An 8265-nucleotide genomic window follows, 5' to 3' on the forward strand; every position below is an offset into this window, starting at 1 on the left:
CTACCTAGACTAACTCCGTTTAATAACTCATGTTCTACATCAAATTTCAACGATCCAACCGTTCAATTTAAAGTTCTTAATGCATAAATCAAATCTGCAAAGTTTCAGAAAATTTAAAAATCATTTGATACTTCGTTTCATTAATTCAAATCAATGTATAAAATGATTTTATGATTATCTGTCAATTTGAATTAATGAAATGAAGTATCGAATGAAATGATTATCTGTCAATTTGAATCAATGCCCATGAGGTGGACATCCACTTCACCCTACATTTCTCTGTCATTAGTTAAAACAAACCCAACAAGTCACATGTTCCACACACTAGTTACACGTTTGACATGCTTGCTTCTATGCCCCATGTCGCAACCCAAAAATTTTGATCTTGTGACCAATGATTTATACATCCTTTTGAAAATCTCATCAATTAAGGAATTCCCGGATACCAGACTAATCCTTAATTAATGGTTTTGAAAAATTGGTTCTTAGGAGTCGCCACCAATGTTTTACTCAAAATATTGGAAAAAGAAAAGATTTTCGAAAGTCCAATAATGACCTTGATAACCAAAATTGGGTTTGGGGATCGGTTACGTGAAGGGAAGGTATTAAGCACCCATACAATGCCCTCAATCGATACCCTTATGATGAAGTTAGCATAGCAAGAATTAATAAATTAAATATTTGATCCCTTTATTAATGGTTATTTACATGCTTGAAATTTAAATTGCACAATTGACCCTAAAATTTTACATGATTGCTTTTATTATAACAATGTCTATTAAAGATGAGAAATAAAAGAGAGAAAAGAAGATTGATTGAAATACCTTGTAACAAACTTTGTTAGATCTTCAAATATAGAAGTTCTAGTGTGCTTTGTGGAAACCTTTAACACTACACAAATGCCTTGCAAATCTCAAGAAATACAAAAAGAGAGAGAGAGAGAAATTTTGAGCTCAAAGGAGTCTTAAACAAAATTTTCAGGCCTCACAAGAGGGAGAGAGAGAGAATTTTCGAGCTTAAAGGAGTCTTATACAAAATTTCCCGGCGCAGAGAACAATGCTTGAGTCTACTATTTATAGACGTTAGAAGTTGCTAGAATGGCCTATTCTGGATTTGGAATGACCCATTCTGGGCCGGTTTGTTATGGGTAAAATATGAATCTAAAATGGCTCGTTCCAGAATTAGAACTACCCGTTCTGGGTTCGAGTTGTACTCATAACAACCTATTATGGAATGGCTCGTTCCAAACTAGGGTTTTATGCCTTTTTAGGAACTTGGAACGACCCGTTATAGTTTTTGAACGACCCATTCCCGTTTTAGAACAGGTTGTTCCAGCTTGAGAATAGCCACTTCCAATTTGAGAACGGGCCGTTCCATTTTGGGAACAGCCTGTTCTAGGCTACTAAGTCACCCTTTGTTGGGCTTTATGCCTTCTGATGTCATGTCCTGTTGTTTCCATGCTTTGGGAGCTCCTTTCCTTGATAATGAACGTCCATTTCATTGCTTTTATGGGCCTAGACGAAATTGGGTGTCTACAGCTGCCCCTCTTTACTTGTCCTTTGAAAAGGCTATGTGTTGCTTTTCCAAAGGCAAGTAAAGACGTAGACATTTCGTCGAGTTTTCTCTTCGTCTCTTTGGTACTGGCGCTTCTACGTTGCTTCCTTTGGATAGGTGGATTTTCTTGTATCCTTGCCCTCTAGAGCAATTGAGTGTTGGTTGCATGCTCTATCGGGTAACAAGGGTGAGAAACTATACACCTGATCTTCAGTCTTCGAGTAGATGCTCCATGTCATTTGCTCTAAGAGCTTCTCTTGTGATAGTGAGGTGGAGATTTGGGTCTTCTCTTTTGTTTTGACAATAGACACCTTCACTTTGTTTCTTTCGGGTAGATGGTGCTTACCTGTATCCTTGTCCCTTGGAGCAACTAAATGTTGAGTTGAACGCTTTGTCAGGTGTTAAGGATGGTAAACTGAGACATCTAGGCTTCAAGATCCATGTGAATGCTTCATGCTACTTTTTCTCGTCTCATGTAGTGTGTTCTTTTATTTGTAACTTGTTGAAGAGAGAGTATTTTCGTAGCTCAGCCCTTCCAGGCTGGACAAACATTTAGGGCTTTAGCCGACCCAATGCTAGTTTTGGGGTCTAGCAACCCTTTCCGATCTTGATGCTGAGAATTATTATGGCTGGCCTCTCCAGGCTACTTGCTGATGTTGAGTATTATTATGGCTGGCCTCTCCAGGCTGCCTATCGATATTGCGTATTATTATGGCTGGCCTCTCTAGGTTGCCTGCTGATGTTGAGTATTATTATGGCTGGCCTTTCCAGGCTGCCTGTTGATGCTGAGTATTATTATGGCTGGCCTCTCCAGGTTGCCTGCTAATGCTGAGTATTATTATGGCTGGCCTTTCCAGGCTGCCTGCTATTGCTGATGATGTGAGTGCCCCTTTTCTTTAGGGAGGACGTTTGATGAAGACGAGGATTGCTGGTAAGTGGTGCCCTTAGTTTGGGCTATTTTTGCCTCTTGTTGGGATGATATCAATTAGAACTTGTGTTTCCCTTTTTGGATTTTCTTGTTGAGATGCAAAAAGATGCTGAATGCTTATTTATGCATGATGGAAGTTTTTGCATATTTTGAATAATTCCCCTTTGATAAAGAAAGTTTTCTAAGTGTGTGAGATGCTTGCGATGCATATTTTAGTTTCCCCTTTTTGAAAGATGGTTTTTTTTTCTCTTTCCCACGAATGGACTGCTTCGATTGATGTGCAACATTAGTCATATTGGTCGTTTGGTGTACTAAGTCATCTTGGGGCTCCCTTTTTCTTTTTGTTTGGAAACCCTAACTTTTGCCTAGGATGTATCCTAGCGGTTTTTTTTTGCTCTTTTCTTTTGCCCTAATTTTTGCCTAGGATGCCCTTTGTAGGTCTTCATTCCAGCGGGTCATTTTCATTTTTTCCCTTTTTTTTTTGGACATGTTCAATTTTGACAACTATCAACAATATACGTCATTATGCTTGGACAAGATAGAAAGGAAGAAAAGGATGATTTAGAATGGGTGGTTGAGGTAGGTCAGTGTTTAAGTTTTTTTTAAATAAATATTTTCTTGGATAATTATTATAATCATTCTCCTAATTATCTTGGACTACATGTTTGAGTCTTGGGCAAAGTCTTCATATTTTGGCCTCTTGTAGAAGTATTCAAGCTGCCTTTTGGCTTCCAACCTGGAGAGTCGTCACTTGCTATTTTTTTCAGATCCCTAATTTTTGCCCAGGACATATCCTAGCGGGAACTTTTGATTTATTATTATTATTATTATTATTATTACTTTTTTCCTGGGATGCCCTTTGCGGGTTTTCATCCTAGCAGTATTTTGCAAGTGATATTTTTGGGCATAACACTTCTTTGCTTTGACAAAACCTCCTTCCATCTGTGTCTGGGAGGACTAGTGCCTTTGATGATTAACACTGCCCCCGTCCCATACACCAAGGAGAAAGATGTTGCCCCGGCCTACGGGTATTGGGAGTTCTTTAATGGACCGAGATTTGTGCTTCCTTTGTCAACCAAAATTGAGTTGAAGTTTTTGTAAAACTGCTCTTGTGCAATTAGAATCTGATGATTTTTCATCAGATCACTTTCTCATCTTTGTGTGTTTCGAGGAAGTGATCTCCTTATCTGCCTCAGACTCAAACAATGCATCATAGATGTTCAGAGTTTTGATTAATTTTATTATCTTCAGTCATGTTTTTTTTTCATGGTGATTGATTTTGGAATTTAATGTGTGACACAAGAGAGAAAAGAATAAACACAAAACATTTTTGAAATGACGTATATTATTGATGAAGGCAAAAAAAACAAGCCCTTAGTTTGAACTCGTGATTGTGGGCGAAGGTCATGAGTTTGAGCAATTTTTTTTTGGAAAAAGAGAGCCCCTAACAACTGTCATTCCAAGATGGTTGCTCATCTAGTCATTCCTTGATGTGTGTTGTGTTGGCCTCAAACTTAAGTTTCCCAGTGTCGATAAGCTCTTGTACACGAGATTTCAAAGCCTTGCAATTTTCTATGGAGTGACCTACTGCCCCGACGTGATAATCACATGTTTCCTCGGGCCTATACCATATTGGGTAAGGCAGTTGCTGCTTTCTTTGTGGTGGGGTTCTTACCATCATGGATGCCTTCATCAATTGGGGGAATAGCTCTGTGTAGCTTATAGGAATTTTGTCTAGTTCCCTTTCCGCCTTTCGTGATGCTTTGGTTGTTCGAGGAGTAGCGGAAGAGGTTTGAACATTGATTTCATTTCCCCCAAAACTCTTCTTATACCCTTGGCTTTCGAGGGATTTTCCTATCTTCCCACTTTTTAGACCTTGCTCGACTCTTTCCCTGATAATGACTATGTCGACAAAGAGAGTCGAAATGTTCCCTATCATCTTTTCATAATAGGGTCCACTTAAGGAGTTGATGAACATTGTCACCATCTCCTTATCAGATAATGAAGGCTCTACTTGCGCAACCATTTCTCTCCATCTTTGTGCATAGGTTTTGAAGGACTCGTCGCCCTTCTTGCTCATGCTTTGTAAATCAGACATATCAAGAATTAGGTCGATGTTATACTTGTTCCAACGGAAAAAAGCGTCGGCTAACTGTTGTCGCAACCCGAAAATTTCCGATCTCGCAACCTATGGTTTAGACATCCTTTGAAAATCTCATCAATTAAAGAATGCCCGAACACCAGACTAATCCTTAATCAATGGTTTTGAAAATAGGTTCATGGAGTCGCCACCAATGTTTTACTTAAAACATTGGAAAAAGAAAAGGTTTTTTTAAGGTCCAATAATGGCCTTGATAACCAAAATTGGATTCGGGGGTCAATTACGTGTAGAGAAGGTATTAAGCACCCCTACAACGCCCTAAATCAGTACCCTATGATGAAATTAAAATGATAAGAATTAATAAATTAAATATTGAATCCACTTTATTAATGTTTATTTACATGCTTAAAATATAAATTAAGCGATTAACCCTAAAATATCTACATTATGACGTTTATTATAACAAAAAAAAGATAAAGATGAGAAATAAAAGGCAGAGAAGAAGATTGACTGAAATACCTCTTGAACGAGCTTTATTGAATCTTCAAATATGGAGAAGGTGCTTTGTGGCGACCTTTAACACTACAGTATGCCTCACAAATATCAAGAAATATAATAGGAGGGAGAGAGAAGATAGAGATGCGACACAAATCTCAAGAAATACAATAGAAGGGAGAGAGATAGAGAATTTTCGTGCTCAAAGGAGTCTTATTCGAAATTTCTCTGGCTGCCTAGAGAACTGTGCCTGAGACTTCTATTTATAGGAATCAGAAGGGGACCAGAACGGCCCATTCCGAATTTGGAACAGCCCATTCTGGGCCAATCGTTATGTGCTAATTACGTGCCCTGGAATGACCCATTCTGAAACCGGAACGGCCCGTTCCAGAGTGGAAATTAACACAAAGTTGCCCTTTCCAGCACGACCCGTTCCAAATTTGACTTATTTGGAATGACCCGTTCTGGCATTGGAACAACCCGTTCCAGCCTAGGAATTTTAGGTGCTTTTAGTCACGTCAGAACGACCCGTTCCAATTTTGGAACAGCCCATTCCGGGTACATGGTGAGTATGGATGGTTGTGGATGCCCCATGGTGAGTATGGATGCACATGAAAATGCAAGGCAAGAATGGATTTGATTTTTCTTCAATTTTTTTTAATTTTTATTTATATGTGCATCCTTGTGCCATATGCATGCTATGCAATGATGTCCCTATGCTAAAGCTTAAAATGCAAATTTATTTTTTTTACTTTCAAGAAATTAATCTATGCGCATTAATCAATGTTGTGGATTGTCAACCTTTAGCCTTGTCGAATTCATTCCAAGTGTTGCTTCTTGAGGTTTGTGTAGTTTGGCCTTCTAGCCTGTACTAGATATGATATTTTAGCTCTTAGATCAGGTGTACCTAGACTTTGTTCTAGGACACCTCCAAATTTTCCCTATGAGTGTTCACTGTGCATATTTCGTGTATCTCTCAATACTATCTTAATGCCATGTTAGTTAAGAAAAGAGAAAGAAAGGAATATTTTTGATTTTTCAGAGGATTTGTTTTTAAAAGGATTTTTTTGTTGTTGATTTTAGAAGAACGACTGGCCGAGGTTGGCTAGTGTTTAGGCTGATGAACAAGCACATTCAAGGTAAGGAAACCATTTTTCGCGTTAGCTTAGTATTCTTTCGAAGTTAAAGGATGACTTGAGATTGCGTATTGATGAAATGATCTTCCCGAACTACCTCTCGGTTTTCAGTTCGGGATGTTGCTTTGTCCTAACTTTTTCCTAGGTAACTTGAGATATGTTTCCTAGCAGACATTTCCTTTTCGATCCTTGCTTTTGCCTAGGTTACCCTTTTTGTTTGTGAGTCTCCTAGCGGACCTTGCTTTAATTTTTGCGTAGCCCCCTTAGTGGGTTTTCTGCCATGCTTTTATTTTTTTTGCAACATTTGTGATCATTTTTCATTCCTTCATTAAAGGGGGATGCCCCTTGCACTGATTTCGTTTGGACTTTTATCCACAATTCATGTCAAATTTGATTGATCTTTATGGGTTCCTTATCGCGCAATAAGCTATTATTTCTAATGATGTCTCTATTTCAAATGTACTTACTCATTTAGGGTTTGTTAACGAGGCTTAGAGTAGATGAAAGGGAGAAGAGAAATGAAGTAGAAAAATGCATGTCATTAATATAAAATTTTCAATTTACACGTGCCCATTTAATGTAGCTCGAGGGCCCAGGCATGCCCCGAGTTCGTGATTCATACACAGAGAAGTAGAAAGAGGTTGTCCCTTAGAGAGGCCTAGGTGATCTGACTATAGAACTAGTCCTCCACTTGCTTGGATGTAGCGGTTTAGAAGATCTCGCATAGCGGCAGATCTGTTGGCTTTTTCTCATGAAGGTGTTGTCAACCTATATCCTAAGAAGTAGGTGTCGCAACCCGAAAATTTCCGATCTCGCGACTAATGGTTTAGACATCCTTTTAAAAGTCTCATCAATTAAGGAATGCTCGGACACCAGACTAATCCTTAATTGATGATTTTGAAAAATGAGTTCATGGAGTCGCCACCAATATTTTACTTAAAACATTGGAAAAAGAAAAGATTTTTAAAAATCCAATAATGGCCTTGATAACCAGAATTGGGTTCGGGGGTCGGTTACGTGTAGGGAAGGTATTAAACACCCCTGCAACGCCCTAAATCGGTACCCTATGATGAAGATAACGTAATAAGAATTAATAGTTTAAATATTTAATCCCCTTTATTAATAATTATTTACATGAAAATTAAATTACACGGTAAACCCCTAAAATATCTACATAATTGCGTTTATTATAGTAATATGTAAAATAAAATGAAGAGAAAGATAAAACAAGAGATTGATGAGTAATACCTCGTAACAACCTTTATTGGATCTTCAACTATGGAGGTTTAAGGTGCTTTGTGGCAACCTTTCACATTACAATAAGCCTCACAAAACTCAAGAAGTACAATAGGAGAGAGAGAAAAAAGGGAGAAATTTCGAGCTCTATGGAGCTTTGGACGAAATTTTGGAAGTCCCTTGAACTGTGCCCGAGATTTCTTATTTATAGGCATCAGACGTGGGCCAGAACGGCCCGTTCTGGATTCGGAACGGCCCGTTCCGAATCCGAACGTTATGTGCCTTTTTCGTACCCTAGAACGGCCCGTTCTGAAATCAGAACGGCTCGTTCCAGGGAACCAGAACGGCCCGTTTTGAAGTGAAAACGGCCCGTTCTGGGGTAAAAAATTTAGCCCCTTTGATTGGTTCGGAACGACCCGTTCTGGTCTAGAACGGCCCGTTCCAACCTATATTTTTGAGGCCTTTTAGAAGCCTTGGAACGGCCCGTTCCAATTTGAGAACGGCCCATTCCGGACTTGGGAACGGCCCGTTCTGGGTCACTAAAAAAAGTTGATTTGGGCCTTTAGGCCTTCTGATGTCCTATCTTGTTATTTGTATGCCCCCCGGATGAAATTGGGTGTCTACAGCTGCCCCTCTTTACTTGTCCTTTAGAATAGCTGTGTTGCTTTTCCAAAGGCAAGTAAAGACGTAGACATTTCGTCCGGGTCTTCTTCCCATCTCTGTGTTGGTGCTTCTACGTTGCTTCCCTTGGACATGTGTATTTGCTCGTATCCTCATCCTTTAGAGTAGTTGAGCATTGATTGCATACTCTATTG

Source organism: Cajanus cajan, chromosome 6 (genome assembly GCF_000230855.2).
Source record: "Cajanus cajan strain Asha chromosome 6, NIPB_CcT2T_4, whole genome shotgun sequence".
Lineage (NCBI taxonomy): Eukaryota > Viridiplantae > Streptophyta > Magnoliopsida > Fabales > Fabaceae > Cajanus > Cajanus cajan.